Source organism: Balaenoptera physalus (assembly GCF_965194825.1).
Source record: "Balaenoptera physalus genome assembly, chromosome: 1".
Taxonomy (NCBI): domain Eukaryota; kingdom Metazoa; phylum Chordata; class Mammalia; order Artiodactyla; family Balaenopteridae; genus Balaenoptera; species Balaenoptera physalus.
Window position 1 is genome coordinate 134,676,657 of NC_138882.1, and position 22,051 is coordinate 134,698,707.

The 22,051-nt window shown below is 34.3% G+C and overlaps 1 long non-coding RNA gene across 4 annotated transcripts in view; it reads right to left on the reverse strand.

Annotated features, from left to right (window-relative positions):
- LOC309641433 overlaps positions 1-22,051 on the reverse strand; it is a 382,184-nt gene that overhangs the window by 121,941 nt on the left and 238,192 nt on the right. The window contains exon 6 of one of the 4 annotated variants that reach the window (XR_014252609.1): positions 19,014-20,585. The exons of the other annotated variants lie outside the window; for them this stretch is intronic. This is a non-coding gene — a long non-coding RNA (uncharacterized lncRNA). Of the gene's footprint in view, positions 1-19,013; positions 20,586-22,051 lie in introns of those variants that run through there. 4 annotated transcript variants of the gene reach the window in all.

Sequence of the window (22,051 nt, forward strand, 5' to 3'; positions counted from 1 at the left end):
ATGCATGAAAAATCTACCTCACTTGAGTTTTAGAAGCAGAAGGTGGGGCTCTTTCTTTCACTAAGATCCATTCATAGGAGCTATTTCCAAAGTGATAGGGTGTTCAGATTCTATTTAGTCAAAATATGAAAATTGCCCATTACACGTGCCTCTAAGCAGGTGAGTTTGTAAAAAGTTGTACATGGAAAGCCATTATACATTTGCTGTCAACCTAATTTAGTGAATATTCTCCATTTTAACTATATCTGAGAAAATGGTTTAATTATGCCTGCATAGTTAGGGTTTTCTACACAAAGTTCTTTGGCTGCTCATTGAAATGAATATATTGAACAATTTATCAGAATTTTATATTTTATTTGATGTAGTCTTGAAAAGTATAGTGGAGTTGATACAAACTCTAAAGTTAATATTTCATAAGTACTAAAAATTCAATTTGGGGAGATATATTTAGATTGATAGATAGATAGCTACATAGATAGCTACATAGATAGATATAACTTCTCTCAACATGAACGTTTCCTAGTAGGGGAAAAATTTGAAAGCCATTTCTTTGCTTTAAGTTTCCTTTTTAAAAACAACAATCAAACCAGACAAAAAGTCTCCCTCACTCAAAATATCTGTCTAATATTTAGAGTAGAATTAGCATATTATCCTGAATCTATATACTTCTTTCAGTGTATAGTTCAAGTAAGGGTTTTCTTAGGAGTAGTCTGGCTTCCATGTCAATTATTTGTTTTAAATGTAGAGAAGTATAAAATATTTTATATCACATTTAATATTTTAGTTTTTAAATTTTTTTTATTCTATATTGGAGTAGAGTTGATTAACAATGTTGTGTTAGTTTCAGATATACAGCAAAGTGATTCAGTTAAACATATACATATACCTATTCTTTTTCAAATTCTTTTCCCATTTAGGTTATTACAGAGTATTGAACAAGAGTTCCCTCTGCTGTACAGTAGGTCCTTGTTGGTTACCTATTTTAAATATAGCAGTGTGTACATGTCAATCCCAAACTCCCAATCTGTCCATCCTCCCCACCCTTAATATTTTAGTTTAATAGGCATTTTTCTTGTATTCTTAATTCAATGCATCAAACAGGATCATGTGTGTAAGCAGGCTGTAAAAGGGTCATATTAAAAATTAATATTGAAACTAATCACCCTTGGGAAAGTAGCTTCACAGAACAGCCCAGTATTCCAAATCAGATCAACTGTCTCTCTTTTAAATTGAAATTATAGTAATGTTAGTTTAAGCACTGATAAGCTCTGATGATATGGAGATTTTCAAAACTCTGTGAACTGAATTCCAGATTTCTGTCCCAGAGAAAAAACTTTACCTAGATTCTGTTATCTATGTAGTTCCTAACTTAATAATTTGAATGATGTTATAATGAGAAAAAGAGTCAAAAAATTATTAATCTGAAAAAAAACAACAAAAAAATAAAAGCATAATAATTCGTTGAATGGCACATTCATGGCTAATTATTTTATAGGTCCTTTATTTCATAATAAAAGGGACAATGAGCGGCTACATTCAGAGAAATAGGTGCCATTAGTTTCCTAAAGTAATGGGCTTTAAATCTTTGGAAAAGTGAATAAGGACCCTATATCCACCTGTAACCCTTAATAATCAATAAATTTCCTTTTTGCATTGCCCTACATCTGACTTAAAATGTGATATTCATTTATTCACCACACATTTATTGAGTGCATACTTTTACCAAAACACTGAGTTGTTATACAAGGATGAGGCATCACAATGTAATGGGGGAGACGGATACATAAATGATTAGAACACAAATTTTGCAACACAGTATTAAACACAAACACTGCAAATGTATTTATGAAGTGTTTGGGGAGCACAGAAGACACAGCAATTAACTGTATGAGGGAGGCAGAAAAGACTTCACAGAAAAGGAGACACTGAAGTTTGATCTTGCAATATGACAGTTTTGTGCTGACTGTAAACTGCAGTAAAATTTTGATAAATATGAGCTTGAGTCCTCATGTCAAAACAGTAAAATTCTTTTTAATTTATGGCCAAAACATTATCACTTACATACATGAAATGCAAAGTTGATACTCACTGCCTCCAACTATCTCTTCCTTCCCATCCCTGTTGAACCTGTAGTCAGGTTTCTGTTCCCACACTTCGGTAAAACTCTGTGTCATAAATGATCTCCACGTTGCTAAATCCAAATGTAATTCCTCAGTCCTTGTCTTACTTGACTTGGTTAATGGATTGCTTTCTCCTTCTTAAAAATACTTTAAAAAGTATTTTCAATACTTGGCTTCCATAAAACCACATTTGCCTATTTTTCTCCTTTCTGGCTTTTCCTTTTCAGATTCTTTTGATGATTCCTCCTTTTCTTCCAAATACCTAAATATGAGAGTGCATTCCCTTGCTTCTCTTTTCCTGCTATACTCAATCCCTAAGAGATATTATTCAATCTCTCAGCTTTAAGTGGCCTCTATATGCTGCTCCACATCTGTATCTCTAGCTGAAAAGTCAGCACCAAACTCAAGGCTGATGTACCCACCCACACTCTCAGTAACTCCACTTGTAATGTCAAGAAAACATCCCACACTGAAAGATGTTAAATCTGATCTCCACATATTTCCCTCTAAACTAGCTCCTCCTGCTGTCATTCCCATCTCAGGAAATGGAATTCCATCCTTTCAGTTGTTCAAGCCCTAAAATTTCGAGTCATCTTTGACTCATCTTTCTCTCAGACTCCACATTGGGTTCATCATTAAGTCCTGTCAACTCTAGTTTCAAAATACATCTAGAACATGATAACTTCTCATTACCTTCACTGCCCTGGTCTGAGACACATCATCTCTTGCCTGGATTTTCATAATAAACTTCTAACTGGTCACCGATTCTAGTCTAGGCTTCTTCACTTTATTTCAGCATTGGAGTCATAGCAATCCTGTCAGATCTGCTAAAAACCCTCTCATATTTCTCCATGTCACTGAGTGGAACCAAAATTTTTGCTATGAATCACGAAGTCCTATGTGAGCCAATATCTCATTTTCTCTATGTCATAGTTCCCTACAACTCTTCCCCATATTCATTTGACTCCAGTCTCACTTGCCTCCATACTGTTTCTCACACATGCCAAGCATGCTCCCACTTCGGGTTTTCACACTTGCTCTTCCTTCCACCTGGAATGAACTTCCTTGCAGATCAACACGGATAGATCCATACCTTCCTTTAGGTCTTTCCTCAACTTCACCTTTTCAGTGAAATCTTACTCTTTCTCAGATTGTAATTTCCATCCCAATTATTTGTATCCCTCTTCTTTTTTATTTTTCTCTTTAGCACTGTAACTAACACTATGTAATCTACCCACTTATCCTTTTTTTTTCTCTGTCTTTCCCATCAGAGTATGCTTTATTATGGCAGAGACTTTTGTATGTTCTGTTCACTACTATATCTCTAATATTTAGAAGCAGTGCCTGACACATAATAGACGCCCAATAAATGTTTATTAAATAAATATGTGCTATACAATGTAGGGATTCAGGATTATAGAAATCAGTATCAGTACTGAGTATTTATTCCTCTGTGCTCCGAGGAAGTTACTAAAAAAGAAGTGTGAATATTTATATTTCTTGCCAAATCAGAGGCCCTTTCAACTGGGAGAAGGAAGGGAGCAATACATCAAGGCATGAATCCCTGTCCCAAAGTCTACACTGATTTCTTCCCAGGCCAGAATTCCAGCTGAAGTTGAGGTGGTGATAGTTCTGAAGCTGAACTTTAACAAATGTTGTCATTCTTTCTATGAAAGAATGTGTTTCCCAGTTTTTCTTCTACTTTTCCTAAAAGCTTACCCAGTTTTAACCCTGGCCAAAGACTCATTTTATTTGTTTTGATGTTTCTAATTGGGATTATTCACTCCACTGAAGGATTTGCTAAATATATATGGTCAACCTTGTGTGTAATATTGTGATTTTTGCCACCTCATGTTCTATTTCCTTCCAGAAATTCATACAAAATATTTCCATTGGAATATAAAAAATTAACTCTATTGACTTTCCATGCCAATTACAGCAACGTTATTGAAAACAAAATAGTTATTTAGTTGTTGAGATGATCATCCAAAATTTTACAATTTTAAACAATCTCAATTAAAGTCAGCAATAAGCTATGCTAGATTTCTTAATCTTCAAAATTACTATTTTCAGTGGGATTTTTTAAAGCTATCTATTTTTAGATGCCCTAACTTATATAACAGATAAAAGTTGAGATCTCAGTGGCTTATCTCAATTTAAGTTTATTTTTCATTTATGCCAAAGCCAAATATAGAGCTGAACGGTTGAGGTGAGGGGTACTTTCCTTCATGGAGGTATTCAAGGACCAGGCTGATGAAGCCTCTGCCATCTTCAAAACATGGCTTCCACAGTCAACTCAAGCATTCACTATCCAACTGCCAGGCGAAGGAAGAGAAAGAGTAGAGGAGCATGCAGGAAGTTTTTATGGGCTAGGCTTAGATATGGCATAAATCATATCTACATTCTATCAGCCAGCACTCAGACTTCTAGCTCCAACCTATGACAAGAAAGTCTGGAAAATGTGCACCAAAGACAAAGAAGAAATAGATTTTTTTTTTAATTTAGCCAGTCTCTGCTGCAGTCTTCTCTTTTAGTCACTAAATATCCATTTTTCCTTTTGCTCCCACATACAGCACTAATTCTTCCACTCTCCTAAAGTCCTATCCAGTCATTGCGTTCAGCGTTTAGTATCTTCTAGCGATACAAAAACTCTCCATTAAGTTCAAATGTGGCTCTTATGAACATAAAACAACATATTTCCATCCTCTACTCCCAAACTATACACATACGCACTTTACGAAGGTAGTTAAAAAAATAAAGTAACCACAATAAAAGCTTCCATTCAGAAAGGGAAAAAGGGGCCGTGGCAAGGATTTATGAAGCCCTGCAGAGTTGACCGTTTAAAGGGCCCCTACACACGAGGAGGCGCAAATTTCTTGATTAGGCGCTGAGTTTAATTTCTGGGAACATCTCCTTTATCCATTTTTCTCCCTGGTCCCTTCCTCCATCCTTTGAAAACTTCTTCCTTGATCCTCATCACCACACCTGAAGTTGGCATGAGAGATCAGGCCCTCCTTTGGGGCTGTAGAGAATTTGGAAGCCTGATTCCTGCTTTAGTTAGAAGGCCACATCCTTAATCTGATGCTTGACATAGGCCACTGGACCCTCCAAAGCTATTTCAATTTTATTTCCTATTTTTAGAAGTGTAATGGCAGCCATTTTTCCATCCCTTTCTACTCCCAAATTTTTATACTTTCTTCATTTTCTTTGATTTCTTGATCCAGGCCTGGAAGTAGGATATATCATTTCCATTCACAATCCGTGGGTCAGTGAGCCAGACGTCAGTCATGAGGTCCTACCCAACTTCAGGAAAGGCTTAGAAATGAAGTCCAGTTGAGTACTTAACAGAAAGGAAAACCAGTCTGGTAAGCAGCCAGTCAATTTCTGCGATAACTATTAAGTTTAAAGGATTGTTACAATTTGGAGGGCAGATTTTTGTTTTGTTTTGTCTTAAGATTTCATGATATAAAAGACAATGACGACAAGAAAGTCTTAGTATTGTGTGAAATATATAATGTTCATGAGGATTTCATTTTCTGGGAACTTTTGCTCTAATAATAATAGCTTGATTTCAAAAACTGAAAAAAGGGACACAAATAGCATAGTTTTGAAGAAATAAAAGACTCATTCTGCCTTATCTTTCTTTGGCTTGGTTTTAGAATCATGTGCTTTGAACATGCTTCTTGTCTGTCTTCCCCACTACACTCTTAGCTCGTGAAAGGCAGTTTTCATTGTTATATACCCATACCAATCTTGGGAAATGTTCAAGACTCAGGGGAGTGGAAGAGGATATGAATGCATTCTTATGAATTTTTAAGAAATCAACTAATAAATCCTAATATCACTGTGATCAACTATGTGTCCTTAATGAAATGTTTAAGCATTAGAAGAAACAAACATGTTTCCTATGACTATGTGAATTCTTTGGTGAAAGTACCAAAGCATCGAGTCAAATTATCTTTTAAATTTATGTATGAATGACTAGTGTGTGGGATTTTTTTTCATGCAGAAATCCCAGGAGCAATCTTAGAGTGAGGACAGAATCTTCAGGGTGTTGTTATCCACTGCATTAATTTCCAAGATAGGTTTTCCATTAAAGCACTACAGATTCCAGCTTCTAGTAGTAGCTCAGCTGAAGGGATGGTTCATGACAGGGATAAAAATGTGAGCTTACTGGGAGACTCCACATACAAGTAGTTCATTCCTTATGGCTAAAGGTAGAACCAGGAGCAGGAAGTAAAGTATGACCAGCCTAAATATCTCTAAAATTCCTTGATGGAGGTTTCCAGAACAAATCAACAAATGGTAAAATGTGTCTATGTCTCTTTAAAAGAATAACAAACAATTACCTCTAGTTTTCACCTCTATCATTTTAACTCCTTCATTATTAGTTTTAATCTCTGATAGATAACCTGTTCAAAGCTAAGGTATTAGCCTCATTGTGATTCACCTTCAAGGTTATTAATGCCCTGTTATGGACTGAAAGTGTGTGTCCCCCCCAAAATTCATATGTTGAAATCCTAATCCTCAATATGATAGTATTATGTGAGGCCTTTGAGAGGTGATTAGATCACGGGAGTGGAATCCTCATAAATGAGATAAGTGCCCTACAAAAGAGACCAGAGAACTCTCTTGCTCCTTCTGACAAGTGAGGAAATAGCAAGAAAACTACTGTCTATGAACCAGGAAGCAGCTCTCACCAGATACCAAATATGTCAGCACCTTGATATTAAACTTTTCAGTCTCCAGAACTGTGAGAAATAAATGATTTTTGTATAAGACACCCAATATATTACTATAGACATCCATATGAGTGAGGCTTTTGTCTGTGGATGTCTTCTCAAAGTTTTCTTCTGGAATGCAAGGAACACCATTTTGGTACTGATGTGAAGAAACAGTACTTCTCATGCTTCTGCCCTCATGGAAAGCATATATTTTCTTTCTCAGTTACTCAGCAAATCATATTTTCTCTTTAGTTTTCTCTGAATAGCAAAAGACTCAGTATTCTTTAACATATATATTTATAATGTCTACTAGAAACACTCCTTCAACAAATTTCCATCACCACATTACAAATTGGATAAAATTTTAAAGCATCTTAATTCAGTAATTTTTCTTGCCAAATGTAAAAAAAAGTGAAGAGTTTTATTTCCTTTGACTAGCATGGACTTATGAACTGGAGACAGGATTTTTTTTTCTTTGACTCATTAAAGCTTGAATTCTATCATCCATTTAATTTTATCCTCATTATACATTTTATTTTCACTGGTTACCACAGACTTAATGATTCTAAATATACAGTCTGTCAGCTCAGGACATCTGCAATAAGCATTTTTTTTCACCTTGATTATGGCATATAAAACCTTTAGAGAATTACACAAAGCCTATACTATTCATTCCATTTTTAATTCATTCCTTCAAATTAATGGTTTCTATTAATTAGACAACAAAAACTGAAAAGGGAAAAAATTGAAGGTGCAGTGTTTTTCATCTAAAGGTACACTGCTGTAAGAGATGTTAAGCAGTTGAGCCAGATTTTAATGAATTCTGAGATAAGTTTTAATTAGGGTTGACATATGAACTGAATAGTTCTACAGTACCCTATACATGAGGGGTTCTTTTTTAAAACTAAAACCTAGAATTATTATATGCAATTAGTGTTACAAATGAAAAGGTATGAACGGCACATTTTTGGTGCCAGGAGAATATTAATTCAGACCTCATTCCTAACAGGCTTCAAGCTCACATTGGCCACCGTTTGCTAATTGTTCCATATCTCATAAAAGTCAACATTTGGATATTTAATCCATAAATAAAAAGTACAAGGACAATATATCTGTTGTTATTGTGCTGGCAATTTAACTTCTAATTAATTTAATTTCTAGATCTACATGATTTTTAAATTGTTCTTTAAAATATTCTACACGTACCTACTGGCAGATCCAATCTAATCTGAAAGATGGTGAAGAGTCAATAGCCACACAGTTCAGGTAAACTTAATAGACAATAATGTTGCAAATGGGCCAATTGTGCCAACTTCTATTAGAGTATATGGCTTGTTAGTTAGCCAACAAATAAATGACTCACTTTAAGGGAAAAATTTATCTGGCCCACTGGACAATGAGGTAGAATTCCTGTAACTCATTTGATTCAATACTAAAGAGACAGAATGAGGTTACTTTAAAACACTGCTCTACCCCCACACTTTTAAAAGCATTCAGACAAAAACCCAAAACTGCTTTGAAGGTCACCTAATAATTTTATGTCACGGAAAATGGCAGCAATCTGGTTCTTGAAGAAAAACTATATTTACTTCCTATCAAAAGTAACGACTTGAATAACTACATGCAAAAGTATATTGTTGAAGGACTAAAAGATCTCCTGGAAGACTTTATGATGGAGCCAAAAATATGACCTAGAAGAGTCTCTAGTCAATAGGAAACTACAGAGTAGATAAAAATATCACCAGAAACACCATCATCAACATCAGTATTATAATACAGATAATAATAAATGTAAGTATTATTTGTAGATACACCATTTCATGGGCACTATAAGAAAATAAGGATCCTGTCCTATTGAAACAAATGGTCTAAATTGGGCTATGGTTAGTATTACTCTACATCAAGGGTCAGTACACTTTTTCTCTGAAGAATCACACAGTAAATATTCTAGGCAATACGGTGTGTTACAACTATTCAACTCTGCCATTGTAGCATGAAAGCAGCCATAGACCATGGATAAATTATTTGATGTGACCCTGTTTCAATAAAACTTTACTTATATACACAAATTACTCTGTATAATTTCACTTCATAAGATATTCTTCTCTTGATTTTTTCTAACCATTAAAAAATGTAAAAATCATTCTTAATCTGTGGGCTGTTCAAAAACAGGTGGTGGCCTGGATTTGGTCCATGGAACAAGATTTGGTCCATGGGACATAGTTTTCCCAGGACAGGCTCACTTTGCATCTATTGGCCTGACCTAATTATTAATTGGTTTCCCTTTCAGTCTCAAAGTGTTCTGTTATGGACAATAAATTATATGGTCACGCTAGCTATGGTGAAAATGTACCCAAACAAAAAACCCACAAAGCATGCAAGATACCCAGCTTTACAGCAGAAATACATTTTTAAAAAGTTTATCTATAAATATCAGTAAATTAGCATTATTGAAAATAAGTGCTTTGTTATCTGACTTATATAGTGTACACTTGAAAGCATAACTGAGTCAATAAATGAAAGTATTCAGCAGCTAAAGAAAGGACCCACAGTTTGAGAATACTGCATACCACAGAAAATAATTAGGTTTGTCTGAGATGAGCTGAAGGGATATTCAGAAGAACAAGGAGAAATGAAACATAAACTGAGCCAGCCTTTATTTTTACGTTGATAGAATATTATTTATGAAATACCATGTTCTGACACAGGTCAAGCAGTCCTGTTTAATATCTGAAAACATCATTATAGATAAGGTAAATTTTGACGTGGTAAGTTAAAAGGAAACCAAAATTTTGCCTAAAATTTTTTTCATAAGTTAAAAACTGGAGTACTAAATACATAACAGATAAGTAACAGAAAGCAAGCCTTTTTGGAAGTCTCACACATCAAGAGTATTTTCATCTCAAGACTGCATAATTAATCCAACTCAGATTTTTACAATAATCAACATAATGTACAAGACATTTCTTCCAATCTCAGTATTCTGCAATCACATTTGCTGGTTAGACTCAAAGCACTACTGAATTTTCCATAGAAAGGTTTTCATTTGTCACTCAAAATGACCAAAAGTGGCAACATAAACTTTAGGTTGACAGCCACAATTTCATCAGGAGGATGCACAATTCATAGAACATATTTTCTCCTTCCAGCTCAAAGGTTAAAATGTACTGTAGCAGATAAAAGCAACACTTTGTACCCCATGAAGACAAGAAATAATAGTCATGCTTTAAGGAAAAGCATGCTATGTGGTCTTGGAACCTATAGTAAAAACTCATGGGCAACCGCATGAAGTATCATGATGACTCCATAATTTACCCTTCCTCTCTGGTGTTCAGACCAGTACAGCTCTCTGTAAAGTGGTTTACTGTTAAAAAAAAAAAAAAAAATTCTGTCATAGCTTCACTTCCACATTCTTTTATTTTTTTCCTTCATTGAAACAACAGGCTTCATTGAAACAACATTGCTACATATCATGTCTGAGGAACCCAGTATAATTCAAGGTCATCATATACCAAGAGGACTAAAAACCAGAGCTCCCATACAAACTACATTCCATTAGTTCTATGACTTTATCCTCTTCTGACTGCTAATTTACTCTATGTTTTAAGAAGATCATTATTAACAACAATGGAATTAATCATATTTACCTTCATAGAATTATCATATTATGAAGCAAAAACTGATAAAAACATAAACTGACAAAACAATAAAAGAAAATCAATATTCACAGTAAATGAGAGAGTGAGATTTATAGCCTAATCAAAAAGACATGGAAAGGATGTGTAGGGCACAAAAATAGTATCCAGGTAATTTATTCCTGAGTTACCTGGATAATAGCTGAGAATAATTCACACTAAAATGACCATTTCCCCCACATCAAATCGTTCAGTACATTCTGCTGAAGTGCCCAGATATTGGTTTCTAATCCCTACCAACAAATGTTGCCCTTTCATTGACTTCCTAGTGTGATGAAGTGGCAGAGGACATGCACTTGAAAAAGTTTTCACACTAGAAGCTAGTCTCAGTGAACCTTACTTCCTACTTGAATGCAGTGTTAGGTGTTAAAAAAATTTATACCTGGCATCAGGAGGAATATACTGACAGTACTACTTAAAGTCAATTTATATAAGCAAATATCTTTTTACATTTTTTTCCATAAAAAAAATGACAGTTAAATTCTACATTAAAGTCAAATTTTAATAAAATGAAAATTTCAAAGTTTATTATGCACATATTTTGTTAATAAAATTTTAGAACATCTTATGTCTGTTTGCTGACTTCTTTGGGTATTTTTACATAAGATTTCCAATTAACAAAATCATGACTATTTTCTTCTTGAAGCTTGAAGTCTAAAAGTCGATGTTGGCTTAACAAGGACATACAAATCTACTATTGTATTTTGGAGTTCTTTAACTGCAATAAAAATTCATGATTTTTTTCGAGCATGAATTTGATTATCACATAACTCTAGATGAAAATATCTACAATAGGTTCAACTTATATAGAGTAATAGTAGTTAATATTTTTGGACATTTATCAAGTGCAGATTATTTGCTACATATTGCACACTTAATTCTCATATATTCCTCACAGTAACCCTGTGGCATATTAAGGACTATTATTTTGCCCATTTTGCAGATGGAGAATCTGAGGCACAAACAGGTGAAATAGCTTATCCACGAGTGATGGGTTGAACTATGTTTAAAACAAGGTGATCTGATTCCAGAGTCAGTTCTTGTAACCATCACTCTATACTACCATTCTGCATTTTATTTTTAAAGTGACATGTTTACAAATCTTAAAAATTCTAGGACATTAGAGTGACTGATACGCTTCACTAAAATACCAGAACATGAACCATCTGTGTCAAATCTATGTATGAACTGCCACTTACACATAATTCCTTATATTTATTAATACTATATTTGACAGACAACAATTAATTTCATTAGGTATTGAATCTGTGGACTTCCTATTATTGAGAGTTATCAGACGAATTGTAAATATCTGCTGCTTCTACCACACCATTTCTCTTGAGGAATGCATTCATTACTTTCACACTCTATTGAGGTCATAGGATTTCAGGAGAGTCACTTGTTCTATCTGTTGAATCTATTGCTGATATCAGGAAACTATTGGCTGAAACTTTATAAAAATGATAGGGTTACTACTTCAGCAATGCTCTCATTATGTGTGACTTTTCAGGTCAACATCTACAGAGAATACAAGCAACAAGGAACTTTCACTTACAAGATTTCAGGTTGCAGGAAGAATATGATTTAGTAGGGTCATTCAGTTTCTATTCTAGTATTAATAACTTGAGATGGGAGAACTTGTATTTTAAGCTTTTATTGAGGGATCAAATCTAAAAAGATTCTAAATTTGAAACTATGGTACAAATGTCCAACCTCTGAATCTCATAAACTCTTGTCTAATCATGACCTTTGGTAAAAGTATAATTTTAAGGCAAGATGTTGCATTAAAATATCATTCAAATGGTTCCTTCCTTTTTGTAGTCTCATTTTAGTGCTATTTAAAAAGTCAAGAGAATGGCTTTTCCCCTAGAGCAACCAGAAAGGAAGGCAGCCCTGGCAATACCTTGATTTTAGCCCAGTGAGACCTATTTTGGACTTTTGACACCCAGAACTGTAAGAAAACAAATTTGCATTGTTTTATGCGATTATAACTGTGGTAATTTGATCACATCCACAATAGGAAACTAATACAACATCCAGTCTCGTTCCCTTTCTGCCGTCTTCCTGCTTATATACCTACATATAAAGAGAAGGAAGAGAAAGAGAAGAGGAGAGAGAGAGAGAAACTGTGGAACTATGGGTTTTCATAGTAGGGAATATGTTAATACATGTCCTTATTAATTATATTTTAGGTTCCTACCTCAACTTCTTTTGCTTTTGTCTGCTAAATAATATGCAATCTTAAGAGAGGGCTTGAAAAAATTAAAATTAAACAGGCTTTAGAAGTTCAAGTTAATAAAGGCTTCTTTTGGATTAATTAACTATACAAATAGAGAGCAGAGTGCAAATCAGTTTGGTCCTCCTGCAGGATGCTATTAGAGAAAAATTGTTCCTGTCATTTTCACTAGAATGAGATATAATTTTGTTTCTGTCTGCTCACTCAGTTTGTAATACATAGGAACTCAGATACCATTGTGTTTGAGTAATAACTTAATGCTTTACCTAAAAATACAATAATGGGGAATTCTGATAAATTAAACCAATATCTATTGAAATTAGAGTTTAAGAAAAATGCTCCCATGTGATGATTATAAAATAAACTGTTGTTAGCAGTAAACTTTACCTGTTATATCATGAGGACAATTAATGGTCCTGTTAAAATAATTCCGTAGCTATAAAATGTAATTGCATTTTGTTTACCCAATACGAACCTTTTCCTCAAATGAAAAAATAAGTCCAAAATGCTAGTTTCCTTATTTTGCTTCTAGCCAAAGGACTAGCCAATTAATAATTATGTGTTGCCTAATTAATAAGCTTTCTTATCTTTAATTCCTGAACTGAATTTCAATTTATATCAGCTACCTTAAAACAGTAATGATATTTTGATTCCACATGGTAAGTTTGTTTGTTTAATAAGAATATGAGGTATAAAATGACAATGTTAGTACAATTTGCATAGTTGGGTCTTCAGGTGTAGTGCTTTTGAAATAAGACCTATAGAAATTATATAGTAACTTTCATGCATGCCATATTCATAAGTAGTCCAGTTAGCTCATTACATTTGTGATCTTCTGCCCATTTTTTGATTGGGTTGTTTGATTTTTTTGATATTGAGCTGTATAAGCTGTTTGTGTATTTTGGAGACTAATCCCTTGTCAGTTGCATTGTTTGCCAATATTTTCTCCCATTCTGTAGGTTGTCTTTTCATTTTGTTTATGGTTTCCTTTGCTGTGCAAAAGTATTTAAGTTTAATTAGGTTCCATTTGTTTATTTTTGCTTTTATTTCCATTACTCTAGGAGATGGATCTAAAAAGATATTATTGCAATTTATGTCAAAGAGTGTTCTGCCAATGTTTTCCCCTAAGAGTTTTATAGAATACGGTCTTAAATTTAGGTCTTTAATCCATTTTGAGTTTATTTTTGTGTATGGTGTTAGAGAATGTTCTAATTTCATTCTTTTAACACGTAGCTGTCTAGTTTTCCCAGCACCATTTACTGAGGAGACTGTCTTTTCACCATTGTATATTCTTGCCTCCTATGTCAGATTAATTGACCATAGTGCATGGGTCTGTTTCTGGACTGCCTAGCCTGTTCCATTGATCTATATTTCTGTTTTTGTGCCAGTACCATAGTGTTTTGATTACTGTAGATTTGTAGTATATTCTGAAGTCAGGGAGCCTGATTTCTCCAGCTCCATTTTTCTTTCTCAAGATTGCTTTGGCCATTTGGGGTCTTTCGTGTTTCCCTACAAATTTAAATTTTTTTTATTCTAGTTCTATGAAAAATGCACTTGTGAATTTCCGTTGCTAAGTTATCATTTCAATAAGGTTTCAATCATCTTTAAAAAAAAATAACAAACATCTCATATAGACTAGAAGTACTGCCATAAAGTTTAGTCTTAATCTTCTATGGGTTTAACTCTCTGAATAGTTGTTGTCTATGTTGCGTTTTCTGGCAAATACATTTAGGTAACAAATGGTTACAACCAGATAAATGAAAGCCAAAAGTGCCTTTTTTTCTAGAATGGAACATTTGCAAAGGAGTTACGTTGATAATAATGTCTTTAGAATTTTCAGTCTCCTTTTCTTCTAGTAATTTTTCCAACCACTCTATAGTTAGAGCAATTTCCTTTAAAATAATTAAATCTTACAGTAATAAAAAAACTTTCTTTTCTAGATATGGGAATCTTTTGGCGGATGCTCATTCTCTTACAGGAGTCTTAAATTTTGCAAAGATTATTAACCTTTAAAACTGCCTTAAGCATTAAAACAATGAGATACCTCTACGTGACTTTTAGAATGGCCAAAATCCAAAACACTGACAACACAAAATACTGGCAAGAATGTGGAAAAACGGAAACTCTCATTCATTGCTGATGGGAATGCATTGGTACAGCCACTTTGGAAGACTATTTGGTAGTTTCATACAAAATTAAACATATTTTTAACATACCATCCAGCACTGTGCTCCTTGGTGTTTACTCAAAGGAATTGAAAACTTATGTTCACACAAAACCCTGCACATAGATGTTATAGCAACTTTATATTCATCATTGCCAAAACTTGGAAGCAACCAAGATGTTCCTCAGTAGGTGAATGGATAAATAAACTGTGGTACATCCAAACGGTGGAATATTATTTATCATTGAAAAGCAATAAGCTATCAAGCCATGAAAAGATATGGAGGAAACTTAAATGCATATTACTAAGTGAAAGAAGCCAAGCTGAAAAGGCTACATATTATGATTCCAACTATATGACATTCTGGAAAAGGTAACACTATAAAGACAGTAAGAGGATCAGTGGTTGCCAAGGGTTAGGGGAGAGGGACAGATGAATTGTCGGAGCACAGAGAATCTTTAAGGCAGTGAAACTATCCTATATGATACTACATGGTGGATACATGTCATTATATATTTGTCCAAATCCATAGAAGGTACAACACAAAAAGTGAACCTGAATGTAAACTATGGACATTGGGTGATAATGATGTGTCAGTGTCGGTTCATTTATTGTAATGAATGTACCACTGTGGTGCAAAATGTCAATAATAAGAGCAGTTGTAGGGGGTCAGGGGAAGATGGGGTTTATAGGAACTCTCTGTACTTTCTGCTCAGTTTTGCTCTGAATCTAAAACTACTCTGAAAAATAACATTTATTAATTTTAAAAATGCCTTTACGCAGTGATATAACTGTCCAGGTCAAAAATGGCAGCAGCAGGCCTGAGTTTCTGGGCTAGCTTGGTCCCAGCCACCACTGGGCCAGCCTATGTTGATTGGTCCAGGATGAGGTGGGTTCAGCTTGTAGGTGGGAAGTTCTCCCCTACTTGGTCAAGCTTTCCCTGGTGGGAGTGAGAATGCTAAACAAAGCAGCACCAAGCAGAGCATGAGAGATCCAAGCTCACTGCCTACTCCCATCTCCACATCAAGCCCGAGCCCTTTCCCTGGGGAGATGGTATTCTTTCTATTCCATAACCCTCATGAGAATTAGCTTCCAACTGGCTATGAAGATGACTAAAGGAAACTGTACTACTACCAAGGCACCACAGGCTATATACAGCACTGGTTTGGACCATTACTCTGCACATTGAACCAGAAAAGTGTACAGGACCTTAAGTGTCCTTTATTTTTATCCAATTATGACCATTCCTTTGCTTGTGGCAGGACATGGCTTAAATAAATAACTTACATTTTTAAAATACCTTACCAAATTTAACTAATTTGTATAGTTATTCATTTTAATAATGGACGCAGGTCATTGACATTGTCCCTTGTTAAACACCCTTATTTCTTGGGGGATCCTACATAAACATTGAGAGTGTTATAGATCATTTACTTAATATATTAAACACTCCTACAGTGCATAAGTATTAGATGTATTCTATTTTAAAGAATAGTAATTTTGTCATTATTTAGCTGGTATTATTAATACCATAATGTCCCACTAAGGCACTTGTCTGATTATAGAGTAGTATCTTCAATGATGTGTCCTTTTATAACAAAGTTGGTTGCATTCCCTCAAATCAACTAGTATGAAAGCCAAAGCAACACAATGTATTACAATATGAGTAATTTCCTAACAGTCCTATAAATGTAGGATACCAATGATTGGTTTGATTCATTTTCAGTCTGCCAGTGTTCTTCGAAGAAATATTTATCCAGTGCATTCCCAAGCCATTCAAACACTGTACTGTTAATTGTTTTGCTTCAGAGCCAGATAATCTGATAGGATATCAAGTACCTATAAACAAAGGCAAATTAAAAAAATAAAATCAATTCTCTAACTCTCAAAATAACTATCATTAAACGCTGTTAAGAAGTATGCAACTTAATTGCATAACACACATGCACACATGCACGCGCACACACACACACTCAGTAGATTAAAGGAAAACTAGTGTTTATTATAGTGCTCAAACGAAAAGGAATGCAAGGAAAAGAACCTGCAAATATGGCTACCTAGATTCCCAGTGAGTCATTGAGGAAGTAAGTGAGGTACATTGCTGAGGGTATTAACACTTTTGTGGTCATTACCCACCGTAATGATAATTTCAGAAATCGTATCTTAGCAGCAGATAAAAAATGTTCTTCTCAAATGAGCCTAATTTATCCCTTAACTGGATCTAACAATGCAATCATGTCACTAATGGCACCAGATATAAAAAACTTTTCTACATACAAGTAGAAAATTAAAGGAAATACTATACTTAATCTATAAACCAAACACAAACTACTTGTCCAAATCAGAGAGTCGGGGCACTGGGTTGAAGAGAAAGAGATGTAACAGAATAAGCTAAAAGCATTTTTACAGATTTTTACAGCTCAGTTACCGTTCAATCTCAAAACAACCCCCTTAACAGTAACACCAGATGATTGAGTTATAAATAGACATAAAACAGTAGGAAGTGGTATATCACCATATGTGGCTTTTACAAATTGTACAGAATGACCTCATTATTAGCACACAGCTTGCCCCGTGATCATTATAAATCATTTCATTGATAGAGATAATAATAATGGCTTATGATATTATCCCCTTGTCCATTGTCACAGCTTTCCTATAGGGCTCAGCAGGTAGAGAAAAAGAAACTAACAGATTTATATCTTTCCTTTGGTTGTATATTCAGAACAGTCTGCACTCATAAAAAGTTTTATAAAAGCAAGAAACTATAGGACTTCCCCCAAAAGATGTTATAAAGAGATCAACATGCATCTGTAAAAATTGTTGATCAGGATTATTTGAGGCAGTTTCAGTCATTCATTAAAAAAAAAAAAAATCTTAAGCTTTATATGTTGTGTTCAGAGGAGAAAGGAAGGTAAAAGGTCAACCTATATCCTCTTGGTGAACACCTACTCTGTGTCAGGTACTCTGCATGACTTTCTTCCCTTGATCCTCACATCAACCCTGCAAGGGATAATATTGACATTACAGAGATAAGAAAACTGAGCCTAAGTAACAAGTGATGGTGACCAGATTGAACTTGTATCAATTTTGTTCCAAATTCCACTTGGCAATTTCCATCATCATCCCTAAATTAATCCACCTTAATTAAATTGGGAAGAAACCATGAATTTAAAGTTAATAACTAGCATTTTTACATAATGCTGGCATTTGTGAAGCCAGGCATCCAGTAGTTCAGTGAAGGACACCCCTGACACTTCCAGGGTGGATTCTAAATAGAGGGTAACAGACTACTCAAGGCCCCAGGTGGTTAGATCAGTGCTTCTCAGATTGTCTGTGGTGAAGAATCTTTTGTTTTGCTTGTTTTAATTTTCAATCCATTGTACACCACTACTTTGTGAATTGCAATAAAAATAAATTACAAAAATTAAGTGGAAGTAGGAAGTAAGATACACAGAGAAGTTCAATTTATGATTAGATTTAACAAGTGAACCCACTGATTATGTGCTTAAAAATAGCAGAAATGTCAAAGTGCTGTAAAACCTTCTAAACGCCCACACTTAACTTGTCCTATCTTATTGTGGCCTAGTCCATAGACCACACAGTAGTAACACTGAACTGGAGAACTTGGTGGAAGCCCTATCGTTTATTTGTTTCTCCTCTATCTGGAGGCAACCTCAGCCAGTGCCCAAAATTTCAGAGCTTCCTAAGTTCTGGGTCATTATGCTTGGAAACATACGAGAATATATCAATTTGCACAAACACTGCTGATTAAAAGCAAATGGAAACATTTTGAACTTTTTAGTTATTTCATAATAACACAGCCCAATGTGTTGGCATGGCCAACATACTCTGCTTTTTGCATCACCCCTCCCCTGCCAGGAAGCCATTAAACTATTCTTCAGGAAAATTTTTTTTGATTGATTTGAGCAGTAGACAATCTACTCACTATGTTTTTAATTATAAATGAAACCGTTGAATAATATTTGTCTTAAAATTGATCTTTAGAAATTACAATTACAACATTACAATAGCCAAGACATGGAAACAACGTAAGTGCCCATCAACAGACAACTGGTTTAAGAAAATGTGGTATATATATATATATACAATGGAATATTACTCAGCCATAAAAAGAATGAAATATTGCCATTTGCAGCAAACATGGATGGACCTAGAGAATACCATACTAAGTGAAGTAAGTCAGACAGAGAAAGACAAATATTACATGATATCACTTATATGTGGAATCTAAAAAATAATACAAAAGAATCTATATAGAAAACAGAAACAGACTCACAGACACAGAAAACAATCTTATGGTTACCAAAGGAGAAAAGGAGGGGGTGACTGATAAAGTAGGAGTATGGGATTAACAGATACAAACTACTGTACATAAAATAGATAAGCAACAATGATTTACTGTACAACACAGGGAACTATATTCAATATCTTGTAATAGCCTATAATGGAAAATCATCTGGAAAAAATATATAAATATAACTTAATCACTTTGCTGTACACCTGAAACTAACACAATATTGTAAATCAACTATACTTCAATTTAAAAAAGAGAAAAAGAAATAAAATGTCTTATATTCTTGGTACTTTGGAGTTGTCATTTGGCCTCATTATGCCTTTAACAGTTTCACTTTTAACTATCAATAAGGTACATGAACATATTTGGGTGAAAATACTGACAGTAAATGTTGTATGGGAAGGTAATATATGCTTCACGTCTGCACACACGCAGACCCCATTCTGGTCGTATGTTAGCAAAGTGCACTTTGGAGAGCACCTTTCCATTAGCACTCAAAAAAAAAACTAACATATGAATAAATACCACATCAATTATAACATTATATACATAATTTTAAGACCCACGGTCTTCTTTTACAAACTTGACATAAAATTTAGATCTGCATAAAATGCCTTCATAATCATAGTATTATTTTCATGAAGAATGTAGAATGCTTAGAAGGATAAAAGTAAAATAGAAGTCAACTTTTATGTGACTTTTTCTTTTTGAGTGAATGTTGTTAGAGCTGGTGATTATGTTGCTTTCCAAGAAATGTACTTTTTCTTTCGTTCTTGTTTCTAGATATGTAGGGAATATATCAACAAATGGAAGTAAAATTTAAATTTCAGAGCTTAAATAGAAGTTCAATCTTTCAGTTTCATTATCATGCATTTCATTATTCCAGATAATCAGATTTTCAACCTCCAAAATTCCAATATCAAACATCAATAAACTTTAAGAGTATATGGGAGAAGAGGAAGAATATGAAATAATATTATAATTTTACTTTTTTTTAACCTGCAATAATATATGTGACCAAATATGTAGCAATAAAAATCTGAAATAAAACTGAACTTTGCAACATGATATAGAAACGTTAAGACTCTACCTTCTTTTTTCTTTCTTCTTTTCAATATACTTGTTACCTAAGAGTAATGACTACTGAAAAATCTATTAGAAATTAGTGTTGATGTCAATCATGCTTTGATATTTAAATGTATATTATTTTTCTTTAATTCCATCTTAAAATAAAATTTGTATTTAAGATCTTAAACAAAGTGTTACCATGTAGAAAAATAAAAGGATTCACTTTTCAGAATTTCCACTAGCGTCCAGGGGATAGTGATCTAAATTAGAAACAGATTTTTTAAATGCAAAACAAAAACTGCTTGACATCTTAGCTAATGCGATAATAACAACTATTATAGTAGTATTCCATAATTTGTAAAAAAGTAACATTTGCACATTTGTTGTCATTAGCAGAGTGATTTTTTAGCAGATATTACAATAGCTTATATCAGATAATCAGACTGAGATTCAGCCTATCCTGACAAATATAAAATTAAACAACATCTTTCTATCTTACATAAATATTTATTTCACTTCCTTACAGAGCTTAGAAAGAAAAGCCAGCTTCCCTGGTGGCACAGTAGTTAAGAATCTGCCTACCAATGCAGGGGCCATGGGTTCGATCCCTGGTCTGGGAAGATCCCACATGCTACGGAGCAATTAATCTCATGCACCGCAACTACGGAGCCCGTGCTCCACAACAAGAGAAGCCACCACAATGAGAAGCCCATGCACCGCAACAAAGAGTAGCTCCCGCTTGCCACAACTAGAGAAAGCCCGCGCGCAGCAACAAAGACCCAACGCAGCCAAAAATAATAAGATAATAATAATAATAATAATAAAAATCATTGCCCTTTAAAAAAAAAAAAGCACTGCTTCTTCCCAATGATATGTCTATGTAACAATTATCTTTGTCATATTGCTGTGATCCACCCAACCTTTTTTCCTTAAGTTACATACAGAAAAATTAAATAGTTTAGATTTTAACTATTACATTACAAACTTTTATTTCTTCAAAGGTAAACATATTTACTTACAGAAAAAGACATGGAACTGCCATGCAAGAGTTTAAGAATAACGAAGAACAGGTAAATTTTAAAAACAGATACAGTGTTAGACTAATGTGAAGAAAATCAATTGCAGACACACTACATGGCTCAAAAGATCTGGATATCTGGATATCTAGTAGACCACACTGAAATGAGACAATGATTTAAAAAAGAGAGAGAGTAATATCTAGGCTGAATTAGTAGAAAGGGCAGTCTTATGATCTTTGCACCATAACATGACTGGTTTCGACTCCATGAAGCTGAATTACAGTACCTCCTCCAAAGGAAGATGCCCAGGAGTCTGGATATCTGTCAGCTTTAGAAAGATTAAAACAGAATTCACAACTGGTAGTTGACAAGCAGAATCGAACCATTCAAATGGGTTTTATTTGGCTTGCACAGTGCTGAATTACACAGTGCTTTGAAGTTTAGAATACATGCTAATATTTACAAAGCAAGAGATTTCTCATACAAACCAGATTTCTATTTTTTCTTGAAAATTAAAAGATCTGGCAGCACAAGGCTCATGTTTTCCCTTTGGTGACAACTGACTAAAGCAGGAGACCTGCTGCCTACACTCTTTAGATAAGGGATGAATTCTTCTTAGCCTAGCCAACTGCACACATCCATGCCACTAGCCTGGCCACTATAGTGGTGTGAGTTTGTATCATGACATGTCCCTGGGTGAGTCTCTG